The 21,641-nt window shown below is 43.1% G+C and overlaps 1 long non-coding RNA gene across 1 annotated transcript; it reads right to left on the bottom strand.

Annotated features, from left to right (window-relative positions):
• Positions 1-225: 225 nt before the first annotated feature.
• Positions 226-18,675, bottom strand: LOC141105252 (uncharacterized). Its single transcript, XR_012235545.1, has 3 exons — positions 18,530-18,675; positions 10,499-10,716; positions 226-1,707 (listed from the first exon to the last, which is right to left on the bottom strand). It is a non-coding gene; the product is annotated as an uncharacterized lncRNA (long non-coding RNA).
• Positions 18,676-21,641: the final 2,966 nt, after the last annotated feature.

The following is a 21,641-nucleotide window of genomic DNA, read 5'->3' on the forward strand; positions in this document are numbered from 1 at the left end:
TTCTTCGCCGCGGCACGTTTTTACTTTCCCCCTGTGCCACGCCCACAAACGCATGCCCCACCCCCTAATAACAAGACTCCACCTACAGCCAAAAAAGTGTCCCTAAATTTTTTTTTACAATGTTGGCAACTATGGAAACCATTAATCAGACTGAGACAGAAGTACAGTTAAATCACACTTGTTTAATAACAATAAGAAAAGGTAAACAGAGTAAAGGAACCGGAATAGATAGTCAGACAAGCCAAAACATCAGGGAGCCAGAGATGAGCGTAGTAGAACAGCAAGCAGGATCTGGAGCCAGAAGGAATGTCAGCCAAGCAAGTCTTTAACAGGAACACTGGAGAGCTTCTGTAGAGATGTGACCAAGACGAAGGCAGAGATCATCTGGACTGGACGGCTTAAGTAGGCAGGACTAACAAGCAGGATATCATCAACAGGTGAGTCACTGTGGAGAGATAGGAGCTGGCAATTAGCCGATAGCTGAGCGGCCAGTTTTGAGAAGGAAGGGCTGAGCCCAGCCCTGACACTTAGGCTTTCTTCTCCTTGGGTTCTCCTCTAAATCCTCATGGCCCATTTATTGTACTTTTACTCTTGAGTTTTCTTCTTTTCTCTGCACTTGGTCTTTCTCCTCTTAGTACCATGTGCTGGATCTCCCTTCTTTTTTTTGTCATATGCTTGATCATCCTCTTTTGTTTTCTATAACATGCTCGGCTTTCTTCTTTTTCTTCATTGTCACGTTCAAGGTCCTACTTTTCGTCTTCTATGTCCTGTGGCACATATTCCTCTTCATTCAAAAACCCAGACTAATGCCGCGTACACACAAACGGACTTTACGGCAGACTTTGCTCGGCGGACATTTCGACGGACTTTACGACGGACTTTCTGAATGAACGGACTTGCCTACACACAATCCACCAAAGTCCGTCGAATTCGTACGTGATGACGTACACCAGACTAAAACAAGGAAGTTCATAGCCAGTAGCCAATAGCTGCCCTAGCGTGGCTTTTTGTCCGTCGAACTAGCATACAGACGAGCGGACTTTACGACCAGACTCGATTTCGACGCATTAATTTAAAACATGTTTCAAATCTAAGTCCGTCTAACTTTTGAGAAAACAAAGTCCGCTAGAGCCCACACACGATCGAATTGTACGACCAAATCCCATCCGCCGGGCAAAGTCTGCCGTAAAGTCCACTCGTGTGTACGTGGCATAAGGGTGAAACTCTTTAATTTTTGATGTTCATAAACTAGGCCACTCTGCCCCTAAATAAATGAATCACACTGTATTTTTTATAGAAACAATGGTAAGGGATTTGTGGAAAACCTGAAATTGCAGTTGCCAGACTTTTGGTTGAATATTTAATGCTTTGGGAAATGTTATAACATTCATTCTGAAGTTTAAAGCATTTGTGCACCCAACATTTCGTATGCCTGACATGTTCCTGCTGTACCATGTGCTTGTATGAAAAAGTATACTGTTCTCTTTGTATTGCTTCCTTTGTGTGAAATCCCTGGTGTTCCTGCCAGTCCCTCTGCTTTCCTATTAAAAACTGACCACATCAAGCAGTGGAACACATCATGGTCAGTTCTCTAGCTGTGCTGGGAACTCAGCCAGCTCTCCTCCAATGATCAGACTTGACCTGACACACACAGCCCTGCACAGCCTTTCATTGGGAAGATCAGTGTGCTGCAGTTTCTCCTCGCTTCTAAAAAAAGGGAAACAATGGTTTATATTTAATTTCTATTTCAAACTGAGTGGGCTCTCCTACAAAGTGAGGATTTACAATCACCTTAAGGCCCCACATTAAAGACATTGAGGGGAACATAGGGACAAATATAAATACGTTAATTGTTTGCTCATAAAATTCTTAGCGTTAAGAATTTATAAGGCTAGAATTGCACATTATTACACAAACTACATTTCCAGCGAGAGTCAATACTTTCCAGAAAAAAAAGAGATCGGTATTTAGATAATCCTCTATAAGAAGAGGTACTTGTATGCATTATAGACAGAAGGGCCTGAGAACAACCAATACTTCACATATTCTCCAGCATGTGACCCCATCCTGGAATAAACACTCACCTGAGGCCTTCAGGAGGCCAAACTACAGGAGTTAATGGTTTTTAAAAAAAGATGAATAATAGAGAGGAAGACAGGTATAGGGAGAAACACATAGATAGATATATAGATTATTAAATATTTCTATAGCACTTTTTTTATCCTGGGGGCTCGAAACACTTTCCCTGCTGCTGGGGCAGCCACTTTGGGTGGATTCAGTAGAATGTCATACTAGTGCCAATTACCCTACCAGTGTGTCTTTAGAATGTGGAAGGAAACATAAGCCAGCACAGGGAGAACATGCAAACTCCATGCAACTGGTGTCCTGGGTGGGACCAGAACCAATGATCCTAGAGCAGAAGTGGATGGATAGATAGATAGATAGATAGATAGATAGATAGATAGATAGATAGATAGATAGATAGATAGATAGATAGATAGATAGATAGATAGATAGATAGATAGATAGATAGATAGATAGATAGATAGATAGATAGATAGATAGATAGATCATCTGAGCTGTGATTGTGTATTGGCTTTCTTATTGCATTTGATAGTGTCACATGACTCATTTGATCGCAAACACCACACACAACACTTTATAGGGCTTTTATATTGCAGGCTTTTACTGTTATATAAATGTTTGCCAATTGTAATTTTATTATGATGACAGCACCTTGTCCAATATTAATCTATAATCATAGTACATTTTTAACAAGGACAGGCAGGTTTAGCCACTAGTAATATGCCAAATTTTTTAAGCTTTATTGCACATTAATTGCACAGAATCGCATGCTTGGTATTGTTCCTAATTTTTGGGTGTATTTAACCTAATATTGTATATTCACTGTATTGAATTGCACATTTGCATTTTATTTGGTATATGTCATTTATATATAAGGTCATTTTGTGCACAATTATAGTGCAGCACTTTATTAATTTTTCTTATAGATGGACTTAGGCTGGATTCACACCTATGCAGTTTTAGTGCTTTTTGCATTTTGCAGATTTGCACTACAGATCGTGTTCCATAGGAAACAATGTTAAATGGACTGTAGTGCAAATCTGCAAAATGTAAAAAGCACTAAAACTGCATAGGTGTGAATCCAACCTTAGGATGGATTTAAGTAAGGATAAAGGGCGGTGGTAGTTTATGTGGGATGTGGCAGGGGGGGAGGTGGATTATCTCCTTAAGTATGAAAAAAACAGCGGCACTTTTGAAGGCAGACAGGCTGGACACCTTATGAATTGCCTGCATTATTGGTAATGGCATTTGCAGGCAATGTCTCATTTTTTTTTTTTGTATACCTGGAATTAATAAAGCATTTTGAATTTATACGGGGTAAGAGGTTTAGAAAAGATGTAAAATGGTTACTATTGGCTGCAGCTACTATACTCCCTTATATGAAGCGGATAAATACAATGAAAGAGAGGATGTTAAGTGGCAATGGCCCTTATTAATTACCAATTATAAGAAACATGAGTGAACAGTGCACTTGTATATCATGAAATATAAGAGGACTGGGGGAAACCACTAAGAAAAGTCAGGTATTTACAACTTTTCGACAGACTGAGACAAAAATAATATGTTTACAGGAAACGCATATGACAAAAGGTTTAAATTACTTGAAGAAACCATGGTTTAATCATATCTATCACTCATATCAAACATCCTACTCAAGGGGAGTGTCAATGCTGATACACCGTTCAGTATCATGGGAATGTATTAGCTAGAAATGTGATTCTGAGGGCAGATATGTATTTATGTATGTAAAATTACACTCTTTGCCATTTGTACTCATGGGAATTTATAATCCACCACATGCGGGTATACAGGTAGTAAAGGATGCAGTGCTGTTCATGGCTCCATACCCTGACGCCTATGTGATATGTATAGGCGATTTTAATATGCTACTGGACCGAGCCCTAGACAGGTGTGGAGCTGTATCGCATAGTAGGGTGAATAGAGAAAATACGCTAAAAAAACTTTTTGTTGAGATAGGGTGTTTGACCTATGGAGAAACAGAACCCACAAACCAGGAGGTACTCAGGAGGTACTCAGGAGGTACTCGTGGTCAGCTCCAGGAGGATGGTGTTTATCCCAAATAGATATGGCATGTGGGAATGGCAAGGTACAACCACTGTTGCAGTCAATCACCTATCTCCCCCGGTGGGTATCTGATCACTCACCACTAATGTTCAGGTTAAATATTGGCCCCAGGGGGAGCTATCCAACATGAAAAATGCATCCATATTGGCTATCTCAGATTGGGCCCAACGATCGTATCCCTGACCAGCTAAATGTTTTTTTGAGGCACACGAGAATCATGCAATGGATGGAATATTGTGGGATGCATTTAAGGCATACTTGTGGGGGTTACTGAAGTCAACCATATCTTATATTAAATGATCCAATAGGCAAGGAGAGGAGGAATTAGATGGGCTGTGTGCGCAAGCAGAGGACGAATTTGTATCTAATCCCTCAAGTGAGAATCAGGCAAGATGGGAAAGTCTTCTTAGACTATATAAAGGTCAACTAGAAATAAAGGCCACGCGGAAACAATTTTTTATGAAGCAGAAATTCTTTGAACAAGGGAATCAGTCTAGTAGACTATTGGCATTTATTGCCAAACAACAAAGAACAACCTTGGCGATTTCCAAAATACGAAATGAACAGGGGAGAATAGCCTATACAATAGAAGAAGTTCTGAAATGCTTTCATGAACATTATGTTAAAATGTATGCCACTTCATTAACATGTACAGAGGAGGATATAGAGGGCTATCTGGAGGAGTTAAAGTACCCTGAAATATCAAGAGAACATGCAAAATTAATGGATGGGGAGATTATGGAGGAAGAAGTAAGGCCCCTTTCACATGAGGCGGACTCCGTTTCTATGGAGCCCGCCTCGGTCCGCTGGCCCAGCGGGAGATCAGTCCGTTGATCTCCGCTGAGCCGGCGGATGACAGGTCCCTCTCTGCTCACTGAGCGGGGAGGGGCTTGTCAGGCGCCGCTGCCGCCTATGGAGGAATCGGATGAAAACGGACATCATGTTCGTTTTCATCAGATCTCACCCGATCCGATAGCGACGGACCTGGACGTAGAGCCATCCGTCTGCATTTAGCGGATCGGACGGGGTCGGATGTCAGCCGACATGTCTCCGCTGACATCCGACGCTCCATAGACTAACATAGAGCGCCCGTTCAGGTCCGCCATCAAAACTGACAGGCGGACCTGAACGGTCCGATCGTGTGAAAGAGGCCTTAGGGAGGCGATCTCCTCATTAGCTAGTGGTAAATCCCCAGGACCAGATGGGATACCTTTGGAAGTGTATAGTTGATATGTAGACTTGGTAGCCCCAATACTAACCAGGGTATATAGAGAGGCCTTTACTAGGAGGGAACTTCCATATTCAGTGTATGAGGCAACGGTAATTTTAATTCTTAAACCGGATAAGGACCCATATGAATGTACCTCATATCGGCCAATATCTTTGCTAAATTGCGATTATAAAATTTTGGCCAGGATATTTGCCAGGGGATTAAACACAGTAATAACATCTATAATCCATACAGACCAGACAGGTTTTATACCAGGTAAATCAACATTGATAAATATTCGCAGAACCCAATTGGTGGCACAAATGAGGGAGTATATTCAGGCATCTCTTAATACAGCTAGAGCCTTCGACTCTGCAGAGTGGGGATTCTTGCAGGCAACACTGGGGAGGTTTGGCTTTGGTAATTTAAACAGTGGGTCAAAATACTATACACAAATCCACAATCAAAGTTATTGATTAATGGAATATTGACCCGTCAATAAACTTATTTAGAGGTATGAGGCAGGGATGCCCATTATCCCCTGTTTTGTTTGCTATTACAATAGAGTCGTTGGGCCTACGGATTCGGCAAACTGAAGAATATCAGGGGATAGAGTTGGGTGATAATATAGAACAGATTGGGAAAAGCAATGAGCATAATAGATAACTTTGGACAGTACTGTACTCAGGGCTTAAGATTAATTAGCAGAAGTCCTTCCTAATGGAGTAAGCTCCCATTGTTAGTGGTGGGTAGAATAAATTTAATTAAATTTATTTTATTACCAAAGTGTTTATATATTTTTTCACACTCCCCAGTATTGGTGCCTAAAAAGATTTTTAAAAACCTGAACCCTCAATTTACTATATTTATGTGGGCTAATGGCAGATGCAAAGTAAAGCTTACAACACTACAGCGGCCAAAACCGGAGGCAGACATGTATCTGTACTACCTAGCAGGGCAATTAAGATGCCTGCGATACAGGAACAAAGCTTGGGAGTGGAGAAATACATTTTAAGGATTGCCCAGGCCCAGAATCTATTGATAGGACTTGAGGCACGACATAAACAATTACCAAGGGTAAATATTCCCATGCTCACTGAGGCACGATCGATATGGCGGGAGGTTAAAAAGCTAACAGGATTTAGGGACATTCCATCTGATTTATCTATGTGGAATAACCCCGTATTTTAGGCATTAGGTACACTGCAAGATAATACATGTTGGATACATAAAGGAATAGTAGTACTGGACCAGGTCTATGAAAGTGGGAATATATGCTCATTTGATTTTTTTAAAACCACAATCTAACCTAGCAGATAACATTTTTTTTATAGATTTCTACAGGTAACCACTTGCCGACCGCCGCACGCCGATGTATGTCCCTTTTTTTGGGGGCGGATAACGTTGTTATGGCAGCAGCTAGCTGCCATAACCCCGGTATCCCCGTTTTCGTGCGGCGGTCGGCTTTTAGATAAAAGTGGTCTCTGTGGCGGATTCGCCGCGAGATCACTTTTATCGGTGGCGGGAGAGGGGCCCCCCTCCCGCCACGATCCGGTGCCCTCCACCGCTTACCGGAGCCGTCGGTAGCGGTGGAGGCGATTGCGTCTGTCCCCTTCCTGTACATGGAGACGAGTGAGGGGAAGATGGCGCCCACTCGTTTCCATGACACTGCAGGGCGGAAGCGACGTCAAAACTTCACTTCTGCCCATACGTCTTAGAGGCACATTTTTTTCAATGTCACTTTTTTAAATTACTTTTTTTTTTTTTTATTGCATTTTAGTGTAAATATGAGATCTGAGGTCTTTTTGACCCCAGATCTCATATTTAAGAGGACCTGTCATGCTTTTTTCTATTACAAGGGATGTTTACATTCCTTGTAATAGGAATAAAAATGACACAATTTTTTTTTCAAACAGTGTAAAAATAAATAAAATCATGTAAAATAAATAAGAAAAAAAAAATTTTTTAAACCCCCCCCGTCCCGACGAGCTCAAGCGCAGAAGCGAACGCATACGTGAGTAGCGCCCGCATATGAAAATGGTGGTCAAACCACACATGCGATCGTTAGAGCGAGAGCAATAATTCTAGCCCTAGACCTCCTCTGTAACGCAAAACATGCAACCTGTAGAATTTTTTAAACGTTGCCTATGGAGATTTTTGAGGGTAAAAGTTTGACGCCATTCCACGAGCGGGTGCAGTTTTGAAGCGTGACATGTTGGATATCAATTTACGCGGCGTAACATTATCTTTCACAATATAAAAAAAATTGGGCTATCTTTACTGTTGTCTTATTTTTTTATTCAAAAAAGTGAATTTTTTCCAAAAAAAGTGCGCTTGTAAGATTGCTGCGCAAATACGGTGTGACAAAAAGTATTGCAATGACCACCATTTTATTCTCTAGGGTGTTAGAAAAAAAAACAATAGGTTCTAAGTAATTTTCCAACAAAAAACTGTTTTAAACATGTAAACACCTAAATTCCAAAACAAGGCTAGTCCTTAAAGCGGGGGTCCACTTAAACCGCCAAAAAAAAAAAAAAATATTAAAAGCCAGCAGCTACAAATACTGCAGCTGCTGACTTTTAATAAATGGCCACTTACCTGTCCCAGGGTCCAGCGATGTCGGCAGGCGACGCCGAGAACCCGCTCGGTTCTCGGCAGCTGCCGCCGCCATCCTAGGTGAGGGAATCAGGAAGTGAAGCATTGCGGCTTCACTTCCCGGTTCCCTACTGCGCATCGTAACTGGTCCCCGCTATCTCCTGGGAGCTGTTTGTTTCCCAGGAGACAGCGCGGAGGGACAGGAAGAAGCATAGACTCCCATGGGAGTCTATGCCGGAAGTGGGTGCAAATACCTGTCTTAGACAGGTATCTGCACCCCCCTCCCCCCTGAAAGGTGCCAAATGTGACACCGGAGGGGGGGAGGGTTACGAAAAGCGGAAGTTCCATTTTTGTGTGGAACTCCGCTTTAAGTGGTTAAGGCATGCACTACAGGCTCAGTTTGGTAGTAATAGTGTTAATATATCAAAATTCCCTCTCATTTGAATATTAAGAACTCAGGGACCAAGGGGATTAGTATCTAAATTATATACATATCTAATGCAGGCTAAGATACGAGATGCTCCTTTACAGATCAAAAGGAAGTGGTAAAGGGTCTGTACATCTATGACAGATGAGATATGGAAGGTGGTGTGTAAATCACATTTGGGAGTATCACCTGCAAGTAATAAAAGATTGATACAGCTGTATATAATACATCAAGCCTACCTCACACCACGTAAATTAAATTTAATGGGACGAACGGCATCTGTGGACTGTGTGAGGTGTTATCCAGGGCTGGTGCAAGGATTTTTGACACCCTGGGCGAAACCTCATTTTGCCGCCTCCCCATTGGCTCTACCCCTGACTCCATCCCCATTGCCCTGCCCATGTGAGAGGAGGTGGTGCTATACAGGAAGCATCGGCTCTGCTTACTCTAGCGCTGGCTCCAGTGCTGCTCTGCACCTCTAATTACACTTACCGGTTGGACCGAGCAGCTGCCTGAGACAGAGCATGCAGACGCAGAGGGAAACCCCCGGCCAGGCGCCTTTAGGCAACAGTGCACCTTAGGCGGCTGCCTAGTTTGCCTAGTGGTAGCAACGGCCCTTGTGTTATCAACCAGGGGCTGATTTTGTGCAATTAATGTGGTTTTGCCCGGGCATTGGTAGATACTGGAGACAGGTCTTGATTATATTATCGAGAGTGCTAAGAAACTGCATTCCATTCACTTTAGAGGTTTGCTTGTTAGGACTGGTTGAGAACCAGAAGTGGACTGGGTATACCAAAACCTGTCTACAGGAAACTCTATTTAAGGCACACAAGCAAATTGTGCTTAAATGGATGCAAATACCCTCCTCAAGGGATCAATGGCTTAAAGTGGTAAACCAAATACTTCCATATGAGAAATTAATGTATGAACATAGAGGAACACCTCAGAAATATTATAGAATCTGGGATAGATGGTTGAATTCACCATTAACTCTTAGTGGAAATGAATAATGTATAAGAGGGGCATAGATAGAAGAGGACATTGATTGATGGATGTTAGAAAAGTAGGGGGGGAGGGAGTTGCAGCCAGGGTATTTTCTTTGTTTTTTTCAGGGTGGAAATATATTGTGTATTGTTCTTTTTTTGGTTTGCATTGAACAATATGAGAAAAGAAATGATTTGGAAAATAATGAAATGTGATATTATCAATTTTGTTAATGCAGACTTATGAAATAAAAAGTATTTAAAAAAAAAAAGTTATGTGCCAAATGACCTGAAAGCCAGACGCATTTACTAAGTGGGTATACATTTCTTAGAATGCTGAGCTTAACATGAAATAATAAATCTAATGCTAGGTTTGTTATAATAAAAATATAAAATAGACCATGCGCAAACGATATTGAAAATAGATGTTTGCAATCTACATTACAACGGGGTGTATCTCAGTGCTCTATAAACTATTTATTGCGTCCTCTAAATTGTCTTACCAACTGGTTTGGGAGAAAGACCTTAATCTAGACCCTGATGAAGCAGACTGGCGAACTTGGAACACTCGTATTCATAAAGGTATTATGAATGTTTCCTTGGTAGAAGCAAACGTTAAAGTTTATTTTAGGTGATATCTAGTACCGGAATGCCTCTCAAAAATGTTTCCAGGTGTTTCACCCTTATGCTTTTGAGGTTGTGATCAGGTGGGGCCACCCTTTAACATCTGGTGGACATGCTCTAAAGTTAGGCGGTTTTCGGGACATGTTCACTCAATGATATACTCAGCCACAATGGTTAATATTGTTAGGGCTGCTCGGATCACACTGTTGAACATGCCAGTAGATGACATCCCAAGACATATGCAAATCCTTATTCACTTCATATTTCTAGTGGCCAAGATAGCTGTTGCAACGGCCTGGAAGAGTCCAGTAATAGATTTGGCCCTGATGAAACATAAACTGACCTGGAATATGCTCAATGAGAAAATTATGAGTGTGTGGTGGCTGGTGCTCAATATTTTGGGGGGAGGCTGCAAACAAACCTGGCCACCTCACTCGCACTACCCCCCCCCCCCCCCCCAGACAGGAAGGCGGCAATCTGTGGTCTTACCTTAGGAAGCCGTTGAGTAGGTGGTGCTGGATCCGGGGTAGGGCTCCTGGAAGCTGGAAGAGGCTGTTGCTGTCCCTCCGCCCCTCTGCCCCGCCACCTGCTGCTCCTCATTCCAGCCTGCTGAGGGAAGAGCTGGGGATGTTGCTTCTCCTCCTGGCTGAACAGGAAGTGGGTCTTGAGACCCAATTGGGCTGGAGTCCTACGACTTCCTGATTGGCCTGGAGGAGAAGCAGGAAGACATTAGCAAATATTTATTCGTTAAATATATACAACTGGGTGGGTTCAGGGCGCAGTGCTCTGTGCCCCGAACCCCCCCTTTTTTATCTTTCCTATTTTTTTCCCCCTCTTTCCTCTTCCTCCATCTTCCTTCCTTTTCTTCATTCTTTCTGTCTGGCAACACTGTTACCTACTGTATGGTACTATGTTACACACCTTTCTGAGGTATAACTATACCCACATATAGTTTTTTTGTTCTAGTCTTATTACCAATATCCCAGAATATGTTGAATGTGTGTAATGACATTGTAATTGGTTTTCTATTTTGTCCTTCCTAACGACATTTCCTTATTTTTTATTGTTCAAAATCAATTGAAACAGAAAAATATAAACTAGACCAAAAACCACTCAAGTTAGAAGAAAGAACTCTTTTTTTCCATTAGGGATTGAAGGAAATCAGCTACTGCCAAACATTGCTTTCATTAAATGACCAGCAGCAGAGGACTTCACAACCTTACTGAATTATTTTGCCACTTTTTTTTCAGGAAGTGGAAAGCCCCTCTAAGTAATAATTAAGTAAAAAAGAATGTAAAGCCTGTATTTCAAAGTACAGACATAAGAGCATATATTGCAAAAGGGAACACTTGGTAAATGATTATAGACATAACAGCACTCAGAATGGTATGAAAGGTACATGGTCAAAGAGCTGTTGAGAAATAGTTTGATATACAGCTAGTAGTAGTCAGTCACATTCAACTGGTATTGTTCTGTAAAGCTGAAGAAGTTTTGTAGCTTATCCAAGGCACCTTTTTCAGTTCTAATGAGTGTCAGGAAAATACCCCAACATTTATATCTACAGAGGTAGCACAAACACCTTGATACAATCACCATGGAATGTGTAGATATTGATTTTCAGGAACAGGATGGGCAATCAAACATCTACATGAAGCCTTCCTGTTCTTGGACAAGGTTGATTGGTGTGGAAGATGTTTTGTAGCTTCTCCAAGCCACTTCTTCAGTTCTAATGAATATCAGAAAGACACACCAACATTTATGTCCATACAGGTAGCACAGACAACTTTATCCAATGACCATGGAATGTGTAGATGTTGATTGTCCAAGAACAAGATGGACAAATCACATCTACAAGAACCCTTCCAGGAAAATAGCCTACATTTATATCCACACACACATCCAATCCTTCATCCAATCACCATGGAATATGTAGATGCTGATTGTCGAAGAACAGGACAGGAGGTGTGAAAGTAGTAGAGCCACCTTGTTCTAGTTACGTGATCTCATTCTTTTTGTGAGGAAGTCAGTATTGGTGTTAATTCTTCAATTTACATGGCTGAAGGTGTGAATTGTTAAATCATTGGAGTAAAGATCATAAAACAGTATTAAATTTATATGTGGAAGACAGATGGGAGTAGATTTACTAAAACTGGAGAGTGCAAAATCTGGTGCAGCTCAGAATAAACCAATCAGCTTCCATGTTTTACTCTCAACGCTTAATTGAACAAGCTGAGGTTAGAAGCTGATTGTCTACCATGCACAGCTGCACCAGATTTTGCACTCTCTAGTTTTAGTAAATCATCCTCGTGGTGTAAAAGGTCCCCACTTCTGTTCAGGGATGATTGTTTTAGTTTGGTGTTTTAGTGGCCACTTTCAAGCCTCATGTGAACCAGTTGTGAACCAACTCGTACACCATACTATCCTCAAAAGAATGTCTATTTACTTCAAGGTGAGGGAAGGCTGACTTGTAGAATTTGCCCTCCTATGTTGAGCCATTGATTTGAGAGGTTGATTTGTCTCCCAAACATACAGATCTTTGCATTCCTCACTACACTACACTGCACTGCATGTACCAAGTTACTTGGGATGGGGGGGGGGGGGGGGGGGGCGGGCGTTCGCGCGTGATGGGATGTGGGGTTCCAGGATGTGTGGATTCGATTGGTTTAACTCCGGTTTTGATGGTGGAGTCCTGAAAATAGTATGAAGCAGCACAAGATGAGGGTTGCTCTAATGCAGGGGGCAACCTTTTGGGCATAGTGTGCCGAAAAATGTTTTCAAAGAGTGCCAGATACATAAAAAAAAAAAACTGTCAGCTGCACACGGAAATTAATCTTTATAAAGTAAATGCTGTAAACCACTTGAATAATAGTAAGAAATCTGAGCTTTGCACCCTTACACCTCAGCCCCAATTCCTGCACCTTCACACCTCAGATCAGCCCTGATTCCTGCACCTTCACACCTCAGATCAGCCCTGATTCCTGCACCTTCACACCTCAGATCAGCCCTGATTCCTGCACTTGCAGAATACACAAAAGGCAATGCAGCTAGCCACTCACATGTGTCAAAAACAGCAGTAGTAATTAGCAGATACCTGCCCCTGCCATTTGCATTGTGCCGAAACAGGCGTGCAAATGTAGCATTAGAACAGGGGTTGGAAGCTACTACCTTTGAAAACAAGTTACCAAACCCTGTTATAAAGTACAGTTCCCTTTTAAAACTTCTAAAGTAGTGGTTACAAAGCCAGTTATAAAGCACGACTCACAACGCCAGATTTAATGGAGTACTCACAAAGCCAGTCATTAAGCAAAACGCCTTTATAACTGGCTCTGTGAGCAATGCTTAATAACTGGCTTTGTGAATACTGAAAATCCGTTATAAAGCATTAAGCCTTGTACACACCACTAAACTGACAGCTCAGGTCGGAGCGGCTGTACTAACAATCCAATGTTAGTACAGCGATCTCCCCTGCTGAGCTATTGTGTTCTGACAGGGGGACGCCAGGGGCGGACTGACCATTCGGGCACTCGGGCACTGCCCTAGGGCCCCAAGCCACTAAGGGGCCCCATCAGGGTTGCCAGCCTCAATAAAACAAGGGACAGTATGTAAAAATCTGTGTTTTTTTAAAAAATCCCAAGATTATAGCTGCCCCGCCTCTCCAGTACCTTTTCAGTGTGTGTTTGTGTATTCTGTGTGTGTATTCTGTGTTTGTGTATATAGTGTGTCTGTGTGTGTATACTGTGTGGCCTCATAATCTTTTCCTATTGCCCAAGGGCCCCATAATCTCCTATTGCCCGGGGGCCCCATGAGTTGTCAGTCTGCACCTGGGGGACGCCCCCCGTCAGAACACTCCGGTCAGCGCTCTCAGCCATTGGCTAAGAACACTGACCTTTTTCAGTCACGTGCCTTCGACAGAAGCCAGGCTGAATGGTCGGCTTCTGTGGGACCGGCTGCCGTACACATGGGCCGAATGTCATTTGACATTCGGACCGTGTGCACTAGGCTTTACTCACAGAGTGAGTTATTAAGCAATATTCCTTTATAATTGGCTCTGTAATGATTTATAACTGGCTCTGTGAGTAATGCTTTATAACTGGCTTTGTTAGTACTGCAAAGCCAGTTATAAAGCATTATTCACAGAGCCAGTTATAAATCATTACAAAGCCAGTTAGAAAGGAGTTATTGCTTTATAATAGTATTGCTTTTGAGCATCACTTTTACTAGTGCTTCCAAAGCCTGTGAAATACTTCATTCAGTCATCTTTTCTGGGTAGAATTATCTCCCCTTCATCTTGAGCCTGGCACAAGGCTGCTGAGGGAGAGGAGTGCCCAGAGACAGCAGGTGTACAAGGATTAATCACATTGCAGTTACTGAAGAAAAAAAAAATCATAGTTACCATTAGCAAAAGCAGTGCACTCCGGCCTGGAGCATCAGATCTGACCCCTCCACTGGCAGGAATGGAGGTGGGTGTACAACAACCGGCAGCTGCACTGCTTTCTCTATAGGTGGCCACAGCACCTCGCCAGCTTTCATGTGCGGGAGGTGGGTCTGAGACTCGCCTCCCACACATGGAAGCCAGCAAGGTGCTGCGGCTGCATATACTAAAGGTGGTGGTGCATAAGGCCTCTTCCTCGGCTTCTACGTCCCGCCTCCTGGTTGCCAGGTGCTCGTCGGCTGCAGGGCGCATGCGCGAACAGGGACTTTCTGTTCAGCGGCGGCCTGGGTTGCCATGGATCGGCTTGGTAGGCGGGGAATGAGGAGACTCTTTCTGCCCCTCCCACCACCGCCCAGCATATGCTGAACATCAGCGACCGGCCCTGCATGTCAGAACCCCCCGGCCGGCCCTGCATATCACACCCAGACATGCAGCCCGGCGGCCCCCGGCCCACCAGGCAAACGCCCGGTCTGCCCTATGGCCAGTCCGGGGGGTGTCAAGACCATCTATTCCAAGTACATGGACAAACTCTACAGCCAGAAACACGGCTGTGCTATGGGGTTACCAGTATCTCCTTTTGTAGCAAACTCGTACATTGAAGAAGTGGAAAGGAAAACCTTGAACCCTTTCAGGGGAATAACACCAAGTCTTTGGTTCAATCATATGGATAGTATGTAGGTCAATATTAACCCCTTCCAACCCAAGCTATAGCTGAAAGATAGCTACAACACAGGCTTAATTTACCGGGAGGGCTTACGTGGACGTCGTGCTGTGTGATCACAGAGTCCTTCTGACTCAGCTGATCACAGATTGGCTTTTCTTTCCTCACACTGATAGCATGAGGAAAGAAAAAGTGAGCCGATACCTGGCTTGTGTTAAAGGGACATCAGCACTGATTATCAGGGTACTGATTACCAGTGTCCTTATTATCAGAGCAGTCCCCACAGTGCCCACCAGTGCTGCCAATCAGTGTCCACCAGTGCTGCCAATCAGGGCTCATCAGTGCTGCCAATCAGTGTCCATCAGTGCTGCCAATCAGTGCCACCTATCAGTGCCCATCTAAGCCACTTGTCAGTGCAGCCTATCAGTACCGCTTATCAGTGCTGCCTATCAGTGCCGCCTATCAGTGCTGCCTATCAGTGCCCATCAGGGAAAGAGAAAAATTACCTGTTTGCCAAATTTACAACACACTCTAAAATTTTTTTTTTTTTTTCATTTTCGGCCTTTTTTAATTTGTTTAGCAAAAAATAAAAACCCAGTGGTGATTAAATACCACTAAAAGAAATCTCTATTTGTGTGAAATAAAATAAGAATTTCATATGGGTACAGAGGTGCATGACCGCTCAATTCAGTGGCAGCCGGTGCTTAATAGATTGGGGGGGCAAACTAACACCAAACCCCCCCCGGGGGAGAAAGTCGGGAATGTGAATGCAAATGAAACCCTACCCACGGGAGATGGACAGAAATGCGGCGATCGACCATGCCCCCCCCGCGCGCGGGAGACGGACAGGAAGGCGGCGATCAGGGCATTACCTCTGGAGTCAGGGTGAATGAAGAGCCGGGCCGTTGATTCTCCTCCCAGCAGACTAGGAAGTGTGTCCTGAGACACTATTGGCCAGGGAGTCGTAAGACTCCCTGGCCAATCAGGTCATAGGAACATGTTCCTGATTTGCCGGGAGGAGAATCAGGAAGACAAGAGCGAATATTAATTCGCTATTGTCAGACAAGTGGGTGGGCTCGGGGTTCAGAGCTCTGCGCCCTAAGCCTCTCCATTTTTTAAGCCAATTAGAGCCTCAGGTTCTAATCGTGTGCTTAAAAAAAACCCAAAAAACATTGAAATCCATGTGTCCGGCGTGAAAATTGGCCTAGGCAGGAAGGGGGTAAAAGTGCCCAGTAGACAAATGTTTAAAACATTGGAAATACAAGCTTTTTGTGAACACATAAACTCAAGGACAAATATATCAGACTGACATAATAAGATTCAGAGAATAACAAAGCTGGTTTATGGAGTTCAAAAAGCGTGAAACTCCAGACCAGACTCAAAGAGAAACCTTCATGAAGTGTTGAACGTTGCAGAGGCTTTTAGGGACTGCAGCACTGGACCGGAGAGAAGGTAGGAGACGCGGGCCGCCATAGAGGTGAGTACACCTAGTGGGATCTGACACTTTTTAATCTTTACAGACCTAACAGGCTTTCTTTAACATTCTTTCACAGTCATAGAACTGTTAATCTCTTGTTTTGCAGTAACCTGAAATGTAGATTTATTTTACTTCCTCATGCCAGCTTCCTCTAAATTAACTCTAACTGTATACCAGTCCACTTAAGCGTGTCCTCAAGGTTAGAGTGAAAGAGCAATGCCCAGGCACATAATTACACCGCTCCAAACAAACCCTTCTAGACAAAGGCACATTTATTACAAGTGGGTGACTTTCACTCTTTATTCAAAATAGTAAACTTTTGAATATGTTCTACATCAACCAATACAAAACTCGACACCTTGTATTGAAAAGATTTAAAACCAGAAAGCCCCTCTCTCCATGAATTGCATCAGATAGTACAATACCCTTGAATAAGAAAATCCCCATCCAGCAATGTTATACAATTATTCTATGGAATTAGGACATCCACAACAAAATACTATTATCTCATAAATACTCAAGAAATGATCTCTAAAGTACCTAGGATAATATGAAAGTAAATCCATAAGAAAAGTGCACTTACTAAAGAAATAAAAAAATTATTGTCATTAGATTTTCAAAAATTCCCCCAATCCTAACAGCAAAATTACGGTAGTGGTAGAATTGTTTAAAGTTGTTGTAAAGGTAAAAGTTTTTGTTTTTTTACTTTAAAGTGTTTGTAACCCAAAAAAAAAAGAAGAAGAATAAAAGAAAAAAGGATCCTGTTCCATTATAGCATATTAAACAGCACAGTGCTCCTGCTGTCTAACCTGCCCCTCTCTAAACTGTAAAATATCTGGTTGATCCTGCCCTCCCCCCTGTAAACTGACCACAGTTCATCATGGCTGCTAAGCCCTGACACCTTGGTCAGTTTACGTACCTCCGTTATCTACTGCTCTCCTCTGTCCCCCTCACCTCCTCCCTCCCTGCCTGTCAGCTCTGTGTGTCTGTGTGAGCTGTCTTGGCCTCCCCTTCACCTTCTGCTGCTATTAGTAGTACATTCAACCTTAAAAAATGTCACTGCCTGCCCCTCTCCTTTATCCAGCGATAATGCACAGTGTAAGTGTTTATTGAAAACGATGCTTCAAAATACCTTTTTCAGATATCTGTAGGCCGGTCACGTGACTCCTGGCCATTCTCCTACTCCGATCCAGGGCTACAGCGGGAGGGGCCCAAGCAGCCAGCACAGTGGCCACGCGACCTCCTGGCTGACGGCAGAGGTAGATCTCGCTGTAGCCTGGGGATCGGAATAGCAGATGGTCCGGGAGTCACCTGACCGGCCTGAAGATTTCTGAAAAAAAAAGGTAGAGGCATATTTTTCAGTAAATACTTACATCGTGCATTATCACAGGATAAAGGAGAGGGGCTGGCAGTGAAACTGGTTATTAATGTTACAAACACTTTAATGCATTTTCTGCATTAGAGTAAAATAAAAACCTTTTAATAGTAGATCTCCATCATATAGAGAGCCTTGAGATCACAAGCTCACAATTTCATATCTAGGAGAATTTCTGCACCCATCTCCAATCAGGGGTTGTATCCTGATGCCCTCCAAAAATTTCCATAATGTAGCTGAAATGAGTTAGATAAGGAAAACGAAAAGAGCAAAAGGAATAAGAAAACAGAAGGGGTAGGAGGTATATTTCTAAAAATAAAAAAAAAAATTGGGAGAGATGAAAGAAACAGAAAGAAAGGTTTGGGAGGAAGTGGGAGAAGTGCCAAGAAGAAAGAATGGTATTACATACAAAATGCCAATCTTGGACATTTTATAGACAGGCAGAGACATCCTGTCAAAGATCACACCAGATATGACAAGCCTAAGGATCGCTTCTAGCTACAATAATTGTAGTCTACTGTCATAGGATAAATCCTTTCTAGATATGCCAAACAGCAGGAAAAGACGATGGATACCATGTATTGCGGAATTTCTCTTCTTTTTGATACAGAGTGGCAGTGAGGTTCTCCACGTTTTCAAGATCTTTGATTTAGGCCAACCAAAGAGAGATAGGAGGGGTGGCAGGCTGCTTCCACGTGACCGACACACATGCCCAGGCAGCATTTATAGGGTGAACGAAGATTTGTAACGAGCGAGCTGGACTCTATTAATATGTAACAAATAGCTCATAGGTTGAGGACCTAAGTCCACTGAGATAAGCTGGAGTACTAATTTTCTAACTTTTTTTTCCCAAAAATGGACATACTTTCAAAGACCTCCAAAAAAGCATAGGAGAGAGCCCTCTGCAGAGGAATTGCTTTCCATTTCTTAAACCTATTGCAGGAAAATGTTATGGAAGAAACTGGTGAAAGCCCCTGCAAAAAAAAAAAAAAAAATGCTCTGCTGGATCTTTTAGTTTTCAAACAACATGGAGTTTATGACAGATGTGCACGTTAGAGACAACTTGGGTAATAGTGATCATAGTGTAATCACATTTGCCATAAGTTACAGGAAAGTAAAGCACGTTGGTTTAAAAAGAACTCTAGAAGCACTGGACATGTGTAAAGAGGTGTCTCCCAGACTGTCGGACAGGCTGACACACTTATATATAATACATCGCACATACCTAACCCCACATAGGGTAGCTAGATACAAACACAACTACTCAACTTTGTGTCCAATGTGTAAGTCCTCAGAATGTTCATTCTATCATCTCCTCTGGTCATGCCCACAGATACAGGGCCTATGGAAACAGATAGTGAACTTTCTTCACGACAACATGGGCTCACCTGTGACACTGGACCCCAAACAATGCCTGTTGGGGGTATTCCCGAACCCACTGGAAAAATATACCAAGGTATTTCTACAGGAGACCCTCTTCTCATGTAGAAAGATAATAGCTAGGAAGTGGATGCGTCCCTTACCACCCGAGATTAAAGAGTGGAAAGCAGAAGTAAATGGGACACTCCCGTACAAACGGGTGATATACATAAATAGAGGGTGCCCAGACAAATACAACAGAATATGGGATCGATGGCTACAGGACTCGGAAACTTGCTCATGATCATTATAAATTGCTTTTACACCAGAAAAAAATCTCTCCTCAATGAAAGTATAATAATAATATTCTACTTTAAATGATAATATTAATAGAGAACGTCAGTAGAAATGTACAACAGACCACTCATGTATGTAACCATCTTTATTTTACGTACAATTACCTTGTAATGTATACATGTATAAGTATGTGCAAATAACATAACTTGTATGCAATCTGTTTCACAATAAAAAATGTTTTGTACTAAAAAAAAGAACTCTAAATTTAAAAAAAATGAACTTCAAGAAGTGTGATCCTTACTGGATAACACTGGGACCAAATATCTGCAACTACAAGCACACAAGGCAAGTGGTAGTGTTTTAAAAATGAATAAACAAGTGTATTAGTCTTTTAGGATTGAGATCTGAATCCACGACCTCTGCTGTGTCCCGCAGTAGCTTTCCTTGCTGAGTCACCTGAGATGCTGGGCAGCATCTTGTCTGAAACCTTGGATAACGCTTGCCTTGTACCTTGTTGCTGGAGAGCCTTGGACTCCTTGCTCCTCTCATGAACTTCCTAAGCCATGCTTTTGCACTTCCTGTTTGCCAAATTATTGCGCTCTCTCCAGCCAATATCTTGCTCCTTTGTGTACTTGCAGCTGCCCTCTTCTCCACTAACGCTCGTTACTGACCTTTGGCTTGTTCCCCAACTACATATCCGCTGGATCCCAACTTGCAACCACTTGTTACTAATCTTTGGCTTGTTTACTGACTACACTTCTACTTGCTCCCTACGTGCTATATCTGTTACTAGACCCCAGCTTGCTCACCTCGTGGATCCTAAGGACTACGACCTGGTACTAACATGCAGCCATAGCCATCTTCACCATCAGGAGCTCTGGTAAAAACCAGTTAGTGGTTAGACCCCACACCTTGGGTGAGCCCGCATCATCCCCCAGGGTGATCTGCTTGTGTACTTATCCTGCTGGTTGGTGGGAGCCTCTCTACTGCTATAGTTTCTGGTCTCCAAACTTGACCCCATGACTGTAAAGTCATATTTCATTGGGTTACTAGTGTAGCAATAACTCTCGGTGGAGCTGCTGGTTTAAGTGGGCTTGTTACCTTCACTCTCGACACCTCTGTTTCACCGGCACCGGGTCTAGGGTTCCGTTGAGTTTACCTCTGGACGATATGAGCACCAAACACTTGAGTAGGTTTTCCAATGCTTTAATAAAACAAACAAGGGAAGTAGCAGGAAAGAGGTAGTAGGAAAGCTGCAGGGAAGCTCAAATACCTTTCTGTTGTATTTCTTCAGAACATTCTTTGTAATTGAACATTTGCAATTGAATAGTTCTCCTTTCGTAGGATTCAATCTTTGCCCGACTGGATAGACATCTCTCATTTGCCTAGCAGCCAGCACGTAGCACAAACAAAAGTCACTGCCACAGACTTATCTGGAATAAAACCCGTACGATCCTCTGCCACAGGATGTATTGGTTTGTGATGAATGTCAGATATAGTACTTGAACCTTTAAGCCAACACGGCAGTACTATACTGTAAGATTACTTCGGAATGCGTCCTCCAACCGAGTCACCAGGCCCCTCTCCAGAACAGCACTCTGATCCTTCCATGAGGGGTCCTCCCCTGGGATCTTCTCGGTTGTCCAGCTTCTTCACTCAGGATAGACAGCTCAGGACCATTCCTCCGCTGCTGTGGTGGGCCCCAGACAGGCTTCTGGGCCCACCCACATGCCGCAGCGACGCGGCCTCCGGAACGGAGGACCACGAGGTGGTATTCCTAGTGCATACCTGTCGGCCAGGAGGGCCAGCAGGTGGCTGAAAACGAACCCTAAAACATGGCGTCTGGCCCATAAATACCCTCTCCCAGAATGCAACTCGGAGGACCACCTCCACCGAGTTATCCCCGGGACAGAGGAGCACTCATTCGCTTCAACACGTTGCTTTTCCAACACCTGCCGATGGTGACAACGACACCCACCGGCACAATGTGGAACTGCATGCAATGTCAGTCAAGCTGGAACAGAGGCAAAT

Source organism: Aquarana catesbeiana, linkage group LG08 (assembly GCF_042186555.1).
Source record: "Aquarana catesbeiana isolate 2022-GZ linkage group LG08, ASM4218655v1, whole genome shotgun sequence".
In the NCBI taxonomy this organism is placed as follows: Eukaryota; Metazoa; Chordata; class Amphibia; order Anura; family Ranidae; genus Aquarana; species Aquarana catesbeiana.